Raw genomic sequence first — 8,455 nt, forward strand, 5'->3', positions numbered from 1 at the left:
AGCTTCATGACCTTTCAGAAATGTTTCTGTTTTACTCTGCCTGTGTACTTTGCAAATAGAGTGGTATATCGTTCTCTTCTTCTTCTTCTTCTTCTTCTTCTTCTTCTTCTACAATTTTAACCTTTATTATAAGCAGCCTAGAGAACTCGGGTGACATAGAAGTACAGTTAAGAACTGTCTGTTTAATTCACAGTGTCAATGTGGGTTAGTGGGTGGAGACTTTTGGGCCAACAGAAGTGGGGCTAAGTTAAACAGGAGATGGCTTAACATGCCCCTTGGATTTTCATATATTGGCAGAGGGAGGCTTTGTATACCTGCAGGGCTGCTCCTGTCATTTGCATTCTAATGTTGTCTTACCCAATAAGTGTATATAAATAAATAGTGTGCGTTATTTCTTGCAAAAGATTGTTTATGCATATTGCTTGAAACAGTAATTGAAAATGTTTGATGGCTTCTGGAAATGTGATGAAACAGCATTCAGTTAATTTTCTTTGATGTTAATACTCAATCAATTAGAAAATGATGATTATGCAGCATTGAAATACCATAAAAGTAAATTGATACGTCATTAAAATTCACATATACACTAACTGCGTTTAGGTAAGTTTTGTCATTTCTTTTATTTTTTGTGCGCAGGATCTCTTTCTTGCCAGTACCATGCATTTCATTTGCCACTTCCTCATGTAAGTTACAGCAGAAATAAATAATCCCTAACTTTATTTATGTTCCTGAGTTTGTAATTCCACCAAAAAAAGAAAAGAAAAGAAACCAGATTGGTCTGGCATGACTTGTTTTTGAGAAACCCATACTGGGTCTTAGTAATCACAGCATCCTTTTCTAAATACTCACAGACCAACTGTTGAATTATCTATACGAGGACCTCCCCTGGTATCGCTATCAAGATCACTGGTCGGTAGTTACCTGGGTCTTCCTTTCCCTCCATTTTGAAGATGGGGACATCATCTGCCCACCTCCAGTCTGTAGGGACTTCACCTGTTCTCTAAGTATTCTCAAAGATAATAGACAAAGGCTCACTACCCTAGTTGTGGACAATGTGGTGGTGGTAGTGGCAATGTGGTTCTTCCCTGACCACCCAACTATTGAGTCACTGCTGTATATGGGGGGGGGAGGAGCAAGGTGGCAGGGAGGTGTGTGGTGTAAATGCACTAGCAGAAACTCAGCTGTCAAGAAGTCAGGTGAGCACTGCTACCCCACCATATCCCACTGCACCATCTGCTACTGAATAATCCTTTACAGGAACAGTGCAGGGATCTGGCACAGGTCAGGCTGCATTTTGCAATCAGTCAGTCTTTAGCAGATATGCATAGGTGCATTTGCACAAAGTCGGTGCAGCTTCTCCTTTGAAAGAAAAGTAGCTGAACAGCCACTGTTTCTTGATAAGTAGAGGTGGTTAATTAGTAATGACTGGTTACTAATGGGCAACCTATCCTTTCTTCCCATCAGAAGCAGCAGGGAACTGGGAGGACCCCCCAAGCTAAGACACACCCGTTCTTCCCAGTGTGTCCTTGTAATTCTCCAAGAAAAAGCAGTAGATGCTCCTCTCTCTTCTCATCTTCCCTGGGAACTACTGAAGAGAAGACTGATCTCATAGTGCTGCCTAGAGAGAAATAATATCCAGCCCTCTCTGCTTACTCTGTGGGTGGTGCAGGGGAGAGCACTGATCATGGAAGAAGCAGGCGTCTCTCTCATTTCTCATCTACATTTCCCCTTGTGGCAGTGCATTATTACTTATTATTTTATATACTGCTTAATTGGCTTTTCAAGGTGGCTTCTAAGTGGCTTGCAGTATAAAACCAGTTACAAATAGTATAAACACCTATGATTAAAATGCACATTAAAATAATTTCATCAAAACTTTAAATCAAACCCCACCAATAAAAATGTACAATAAAATAAGCCCATTAAAAAAGCACAATAAAAATATTTAAAATCTTAATTTAAACTTTTAAAGCAGGGCACTTAAAGACCACGACTTTCCTCAAAGAATCCCGGGGACTGTAGTTAACCCCTCACAGAGCTAAAATTCCCGGTGCCCATAGTGAACTATAGTTCTCAGAATTCTTTGGGGGGGAAGCTTTTTTTCAGAAATTCAAAGTTGAAATCACAAGTAAAATGCCCAATAAATAGAATATTGAGGACAAAATGCTACTGCTGGGGGGAAGCACATCCTCAGATACAACCACCCAGCCACCACTTCGCTATTCCCATGGGTACGAGAGATGGAGAGGAAAGGGAGGGGCATGAAGCCACAAACAGCCTTCCAAATACTTAACTAGTTTGGAGTGAGGCATTGCTTATTTTTATTTTGGGACTGCTTTTTGTGCAACCATGGTAGATCACAAAAGGTGTATGTGCACATGTAGACAAATACCCATAGATCTCAGCTTTCCTGGCGTGGGGACATACACACAAACACACACACACAGAGACACTGCTGCTGTTTTGTGCAAATCTAGTAGATTAAGAAACTCATATTAAAAATAAAATAAAGGTATGTGCTTACAGGTAAACAGATACCAGTGTGTATGCCCATAATGACCTCAGGCAAGGCCACCCCACCCATGAAGTGGCATGAAGTAGCTGCCTCAGGCAGCAGAAGCCCCCAAGGCCACACCCTTGTGGGCGCCTCCTGCCACGCCCCCACCTCTGCCAGAGAAGTGGTGCTAGGATAGGTCCTGATTTCCTGCAAGATCTTGCGAAGTCTCATCAAAGTCTTGCAAGATGGTCTGCATTTCTGGCCAGGCCTGTGTCCTGGGGACGAAATAGGGAGGAAATGAAGCAATAGGCAGCCATACATATGAACAACTCAAAATCCTTACCTAGTTTAGAATGAGGTATTGCTTATTTTTATTTTGGGACTGCTCTTTTGCCCAACCATGGTAGATCACAAAAGGTACATGTGCACATGTAGACAAATACCCATAGATCTCAGCTTTCCTGGCTTGAGGCAACACACATAAACACAGCTGCTGTTTTGTGTAAATCTGGTAGATTAAGAAACTTGTATTTAAAAAAAAAATTAAAGGTGAGTGCTTCCTGCAAGATCTTGCGAGATCTCCGCAAAGACTTGCCAGATGTCAAGGAGAGCAAAAGATCTCTTGAGATTTGGGAGATATCTTGCAAGCTCTTTCGGGGACCAATGCCAGCACTGCTTCTCCACTAGCGGCGGAGGTGATACAGCTTGTGGTACAGCTGCACTGCCACTAGCAAGTGTGGCAGTAGTGAAGAGTGTCCCACTGGTGGTGATGGTGTTGTGGTGTGGCAGAGCAGGGTGGGACTTCCTGTTTTGCCTCAACTGGCAATATGGGATGTACTACTTCTGACCTCGGGATACCAAAACTTACAGCTCTCAGTTCTGAGTGAAGGCAGGCAAGGACCCGCAGCCCAGGTGGGCCTCGTTAGCTCAGAAAAGGAGTTGTGTAATTCCTCAGCTAGAGTAGACTCAGAACAGGTGAGGGTCACATGCCTCATCAACCTCACAAGCTATAACAGGAAAGCTGTCCTGGCCAGGCCTCCATCCTGAAAGGAAGCAACAGGTAGCCAGTTCCTTACCTAGCTTGGAGTGAGGCATCACTTATTTTTATTTTGGACTGCTCTTTTGTGCAAGCTTGGTGCATCACAAATGTTGTATGTGCACATGTACCCATAGATCTCAGCTTTCCTGGCTTGAGGCAACACACAGAAACACAGCTGCTGTTTTGTGCAAATCTGGTAGATTAAGAAATGGCAAATTTATTCTCACTTCCACACTAGCAATGGGGCAGTGCCCGCCACAGCGCCAGAGGAAAGCTGGCTAACCTAGGAGATACCCTCAAGACTGTCACCCCCATCTGCCTAATGATAGGACTGGCCCTGGAGTCAGGACAATTGAGCAGCCAATGGCTTCTCTCATGGCAGTGCCAGGGGCCCAATCCACCTCTTGCTTGCACTGAAAATGAAAGCAAGAAAGGGGAAGTAGGAGCAGCCAAAGGCTTCTCTGTGTTGCACAAGTTCCACTCCCCAAGTAGCCAAAGGGCCAGAAGACACGAGGGGGCCAGTGGCCTTTCTAGGTGGGGAGGGGGGGACTCCTCCACCAGTTCCCATGTAGTCCCCCCTACACAGGGCAAAGGGAGAAGTTCCTCTGTACCGTTTAAACTGCTGAATGGATGCCTTTCGCCACTTCAACATAGAAGCGGCAAGTGTTGATAGCACTTTCAACCTGAAGTGAGATTGCAATGGAGCAATGAGCAAAAGAGTGACAAGGACCTGCATTCTTACTCGAAAGGGGAAATGCCAAGGAACTTAGTGGGGCTTTTATATTATTTTATTGTGTGGATAGGACTGGGATGCCGAGCTGGAGGTTAAGTCCCACTCTGGGCTTTAACTTCTTGCACAGGGGGAAGGTTCGATAGAGGAGGAAAGCAGATTCCCCGTTAACTGAAAACGTTCCATCGGAGGTTGAGCGTGGTACGCATGCGCGCCGTGCCGCACAGCACCCTCCGAGGGACTGGGGGGGTGGCATAGTTAGGCTGCGCCGCAGAGAGGAGGCACAATGTCGCACTTAGCCAAGAGCGCGCCCCTGCTGAACCTGCGCATACGCTTTATAGCCTGATCAAAGGAGGCATACTTCACAGAACAAGGCTTCTGTGGTATTGCATCATTGACTGAGCCACCTCTAGGGTAGGGTAGGTTGTGGATCATAGGATACTCTCCTGGAGTCTATGGGGGGACAATGCCTAAAGGTGAAATGAGTAAACCCGCTATAGGTGGCTCCCTAAAGGGGCCGGCCACCCTCCCGGCCAGAAATTTATTTAATTTCTTTTTTGCAATAGCTGGCATTTCCCAAACTGATTCTTTGGTTTGGGGGGGGGGGTTCCCTGAGTTAGGGGGTAATGAAACGAGGATCTTGAAGCCATAAGAGAAACTCTTTCCCAGGGTACTTTGCTGCCTCTATTTTAGGGTATTTATCAAGAAGGGTTCTAAGAGGTGAGAGCTTAACAGAAGAGAACACCACAGTCAAGGGCCAAATTCATACCAGTTTGTGGCTGTTCTTTTTGGTGGGTCTGTGAGCTTTTCAAGACCGCTGGTGGAAATGCCCCCTGCTGCCCGGAAAGGCTGTTTACCTTTAAAACATGAAGATGCTGGGTGGTTACCTCGGCACTTCTCATATTCATGCGCATACTTACAATTTGGCCCCTGGCACACACCCGTGTTGTACTCCCAGCAAACCTCATGGTGAGGGACTCGCTTAGCTTCAAATTTTCCAACTTTCCTTTTTCCACATAGGGACCCATATGCTCCATCCAGTAATTCTGGTCGCTCGGAACCCAGCAGGTGGTGGGCAGCAGGAAGCTTTTCTGAATAGTCCTCGGCATCAGAAGGCTTACTTCTTTTGCACTTCTTGGCCGAATGCTTCTTCTTACTTAGACTTCTTTCTCCCTTGCCCATCATTGGAGACTGGTGCTGTTCTGCAGCCGCTGCCACTTCCTATTGCCCCTGCGTCTCTTCCTCCGATGATGTTTCGGAGCCCCCTTCCACAGTAAAGACTGAGGTTGTGAATGCTGTAGAATACTGGGAAAGTCTGGGGTATACTGAGAGGCAGAAAGGTTATAATTGTGAGCATGAACCCTACCTCCCGAGGATCTGTCATTGGAAACCCAGGGACACGTAGACTGTAATTATGTGTGAGGATGCATAAATGGATTGCTACCCGAATGTGGAACCCTAAATAAGGAGGCCAAAGTGCAAGGGAGCTCCTCATTGCTGGACGGAAGTACTCACTATTTGGGGAGAGGCCGCAGTGACCATGGGCCTGAATTGCTGGTAAAAGGTTTCAAAAGCAGAGGAAACACTGACTAGGCCTGTGGGTTGCAGGGCACAGGAGGCTACCCTGACCCATCTCGGACACGGACCCACTGTTGAATCATTGGCTGCTCTCAGCACTGCCGCGGTGGCCGCGGAGGTGCCGGGGCGGTCCACAACGTTAGGTGGCGTATCCGGGATGCATTCTTGGGTGAGCGCCAGAGGTACCGCTGCCACCTGGTCTGCGGGCCTATATTGCCTATAAAATGTCTAAAAAGCATTGAACAACTGTGCCAAAGCCTGTGGGTTACTAGGCACTACGAAGGCCTGGGACCCCTCCTGGTTCCCTTGTGCCACCCCAGATATAGCGGCATATTGCTGGTTCTCTTGAGCAGACATAGTTTGATACCCTTAATTAGCCTGGTTCTGTAAAATCAACGCCAACTAGCTTGGATTATATGCGTGAGCTGCGAGCAATATCATGGTAGTTCAGTATTGTCTGCACTGCTAAGTTTAAAGGACCCAAAGATGCCTAACTAATCTCCAACAAATTGTATTTAGCTGAAAACAATATCACCGTAGCTCAGTATTATCTGCACTGGATAGCAGTCCAAAATACCAGCCCACACCTCAAAGCAATGTATTTAGAGGAATACTGAGTCTATACTAAACAGAAGAGAACCTTTGATAATGTAAGCAGCTATGCAGCAAGCTAGAGGTAGAATTATAAATTGTAACACAGCAATACAGCAGTGAAAAATGATTAAATTGACTTATGCAACAAACCTATAAGCAAAGCTCCCAAGAGCCCTTAAGCACTATTATCAAAATCAACCAAATGAATTAAATTGCCAGATTAAATATATACTTATAAACTAACAGATGAAATACCAGAAAGAGATGAACGTAGAAGAGGCATGAGCTATTTACTTTAGATTCCCTATAAACCTGTATGCAAAGATTATTTTGCAGGCGAAGAAGCCCTTTAATAAATCAAATGATATAAAACCCGGATCTCTTTTTCCTTATAACTATGAATTGACTAATGAAATTCTCAAGAGTGTAAGTATAAACAAAAGCAGTCAAATTAATTATAGGATATCAATTCTAAGATCAGCCTAGCCAGAGACGCTGTAGCCAGCTCTATACAAGCTTATGCACCAAGAGGAAGGGCTCCCTGCAGCCCCTTGTGCGCTCTTATTTAAGCTAGGCTCTTTTAATTGCGCCATCATCCTTTGTTTATATTGCTTATGTTTATTTCCTTTGTTTATATTGCTTATGTTTATTTCCTTTGTTTATATTGCTTTTGAATTTATAACCAATGAGAAAGTGAGGGGCACTCGGAAAGGAGATAGCTCCCACGTGGTTTTGCCTCTCCTAAAATGGCTGCCACCGCAAGGCCACGTGGGCAATCAAAATGGCAGCCGTAATGCGTTCCCGTTGCCTAGCGACAATGAACACATGCGAAAACACTTAACGCTAGCCCTTTAACACTGAAAAATTCTGCAGCCTCAAGAGCAAAACCTGCAGGCATTCCCCACATACCCCTTATGAACGTTAATTATTCCCCTGGTTTTCTCGCCGGTTAAGCTTAAAAGGGAGGGTTTGTAAAGTTACTTCCCACGTGGAATGCCTATAGTAAAATGGCGGCCGCCCAGAAGGGCACGTGGGCGGATGAAATGGCGGCCGGGGCGCGCTGGTTGCCCGGCAACGGCGCAGCTGCTTCCGAGGCTTTCCAAGTCTAAACTTCTGCGCGAAAATAAAACAGCCTGTAGAGGAAGCGATGCTCTGTGGAAGCCACTCACCCCCTCAAGAATGCTGCTGAAATGATTATTTAACAAGAAATTCTGCCCCTCACCCCAGCAAGAAAATGAAACACAACCGGCACAAAACGCAGCCCGCTCTCCTCCCGCAGCTGCCGTTCCGCCTAATTGCACCACTCCCCTGCAAAAACCCCTAGCTAAAACCTGAAGCCCCAACAGCAAAACCTGATTGGATGGGTGCGCTGCGTCCTCCGTGGAAATAACGAAGAGGAGCCAAACGTTCTTCCTTGAGCTCCTTGCAGAACAGGCAGTCAACAGCCGAGGGCAAGCAACGGATCACAGCAGAAAAAGCTCCACAAAGCTGAATAAATTCCTCTGAAGGGGGCATGCAGCAGCAGGCACGAGAAGCTCCTGAGGGCAGGGAACTTGCACCGAAACACACAGAGCTCCCTGTAAAACTGTAGACGTGAAAGAGATGCTGGAAGGAAAGCACACAAACACACACACAGTGATTTTTAGCTCAATTACAGCTCCGGTGTTAAACTGCAGCAGCTGGAATGGAGCGCAAAGGGGGAAACCCCCAGAAGGAGAAAAGCCCCAAATTGGTTTCAGCTCCAAAACTAGAGATAACAACTCCTGAATATCAAGCAGTTTAGAAATCAAGCAACACCAGCAGCGAATGCTGGAAATTCTCTGTAACAGAAAGGGAGCTTTTTCTGTGAAGCAACAGCATATTCCAGGAGGTGCCCTGCAGGCAACAAAGGCAACAAAGAAGCAAGGCAGGAACGCTCCAGGCAACGCAGATAAGATCTCCGACAAACAGAAACAGCTGATAAGGCCGGGATTCCCCTGCTCTCACAGGGGCTGAAAGCAGCCCCCGCTCACGTGGG

The 8,455-nt window shown here is 46.0% G+C and overlaps 1 long non-coding RNA gene across 1 annotated transcript; it reads right to left on the reverse strand.

The window, feature by feature from the left end:
• Positions 1-1,940: 1,940 nt before the first annotated feature.
• LOC128410355 (uncharacterized) lies at positions 1,941-8,437 on the reverse strand. Its single transcript, XR_008329466.1, has 2 exons — positions 5,036-8,437; positions 1,941-2,772 (listed from the first exon to the last, which is right to left on the reverse strand). It is a non-coding gene; the product is annotated as an uncharacterized LOC128410355 (long non-coding RNA).
• Between the last annotated feature and the right edge of the window lie 18 nt (positions 8,438-8,455).

The sequence above is a fragment of the Podarcis raffonei genome, chromosome 3, assembly GCF_027172205.1.
Source record: "Podarcis raffonei isolate rPodRaf1 chromosome 3, rPodRaf1.pri, whole genome shotgun sequence".
Classification (NCBI taxonomy): domain Eukaryota; kingdom Metazoa; phylum Chordata; class Lepidosauria; order Squamata; family Lacertidae; genus Podarcis; species Podarcis raffonei.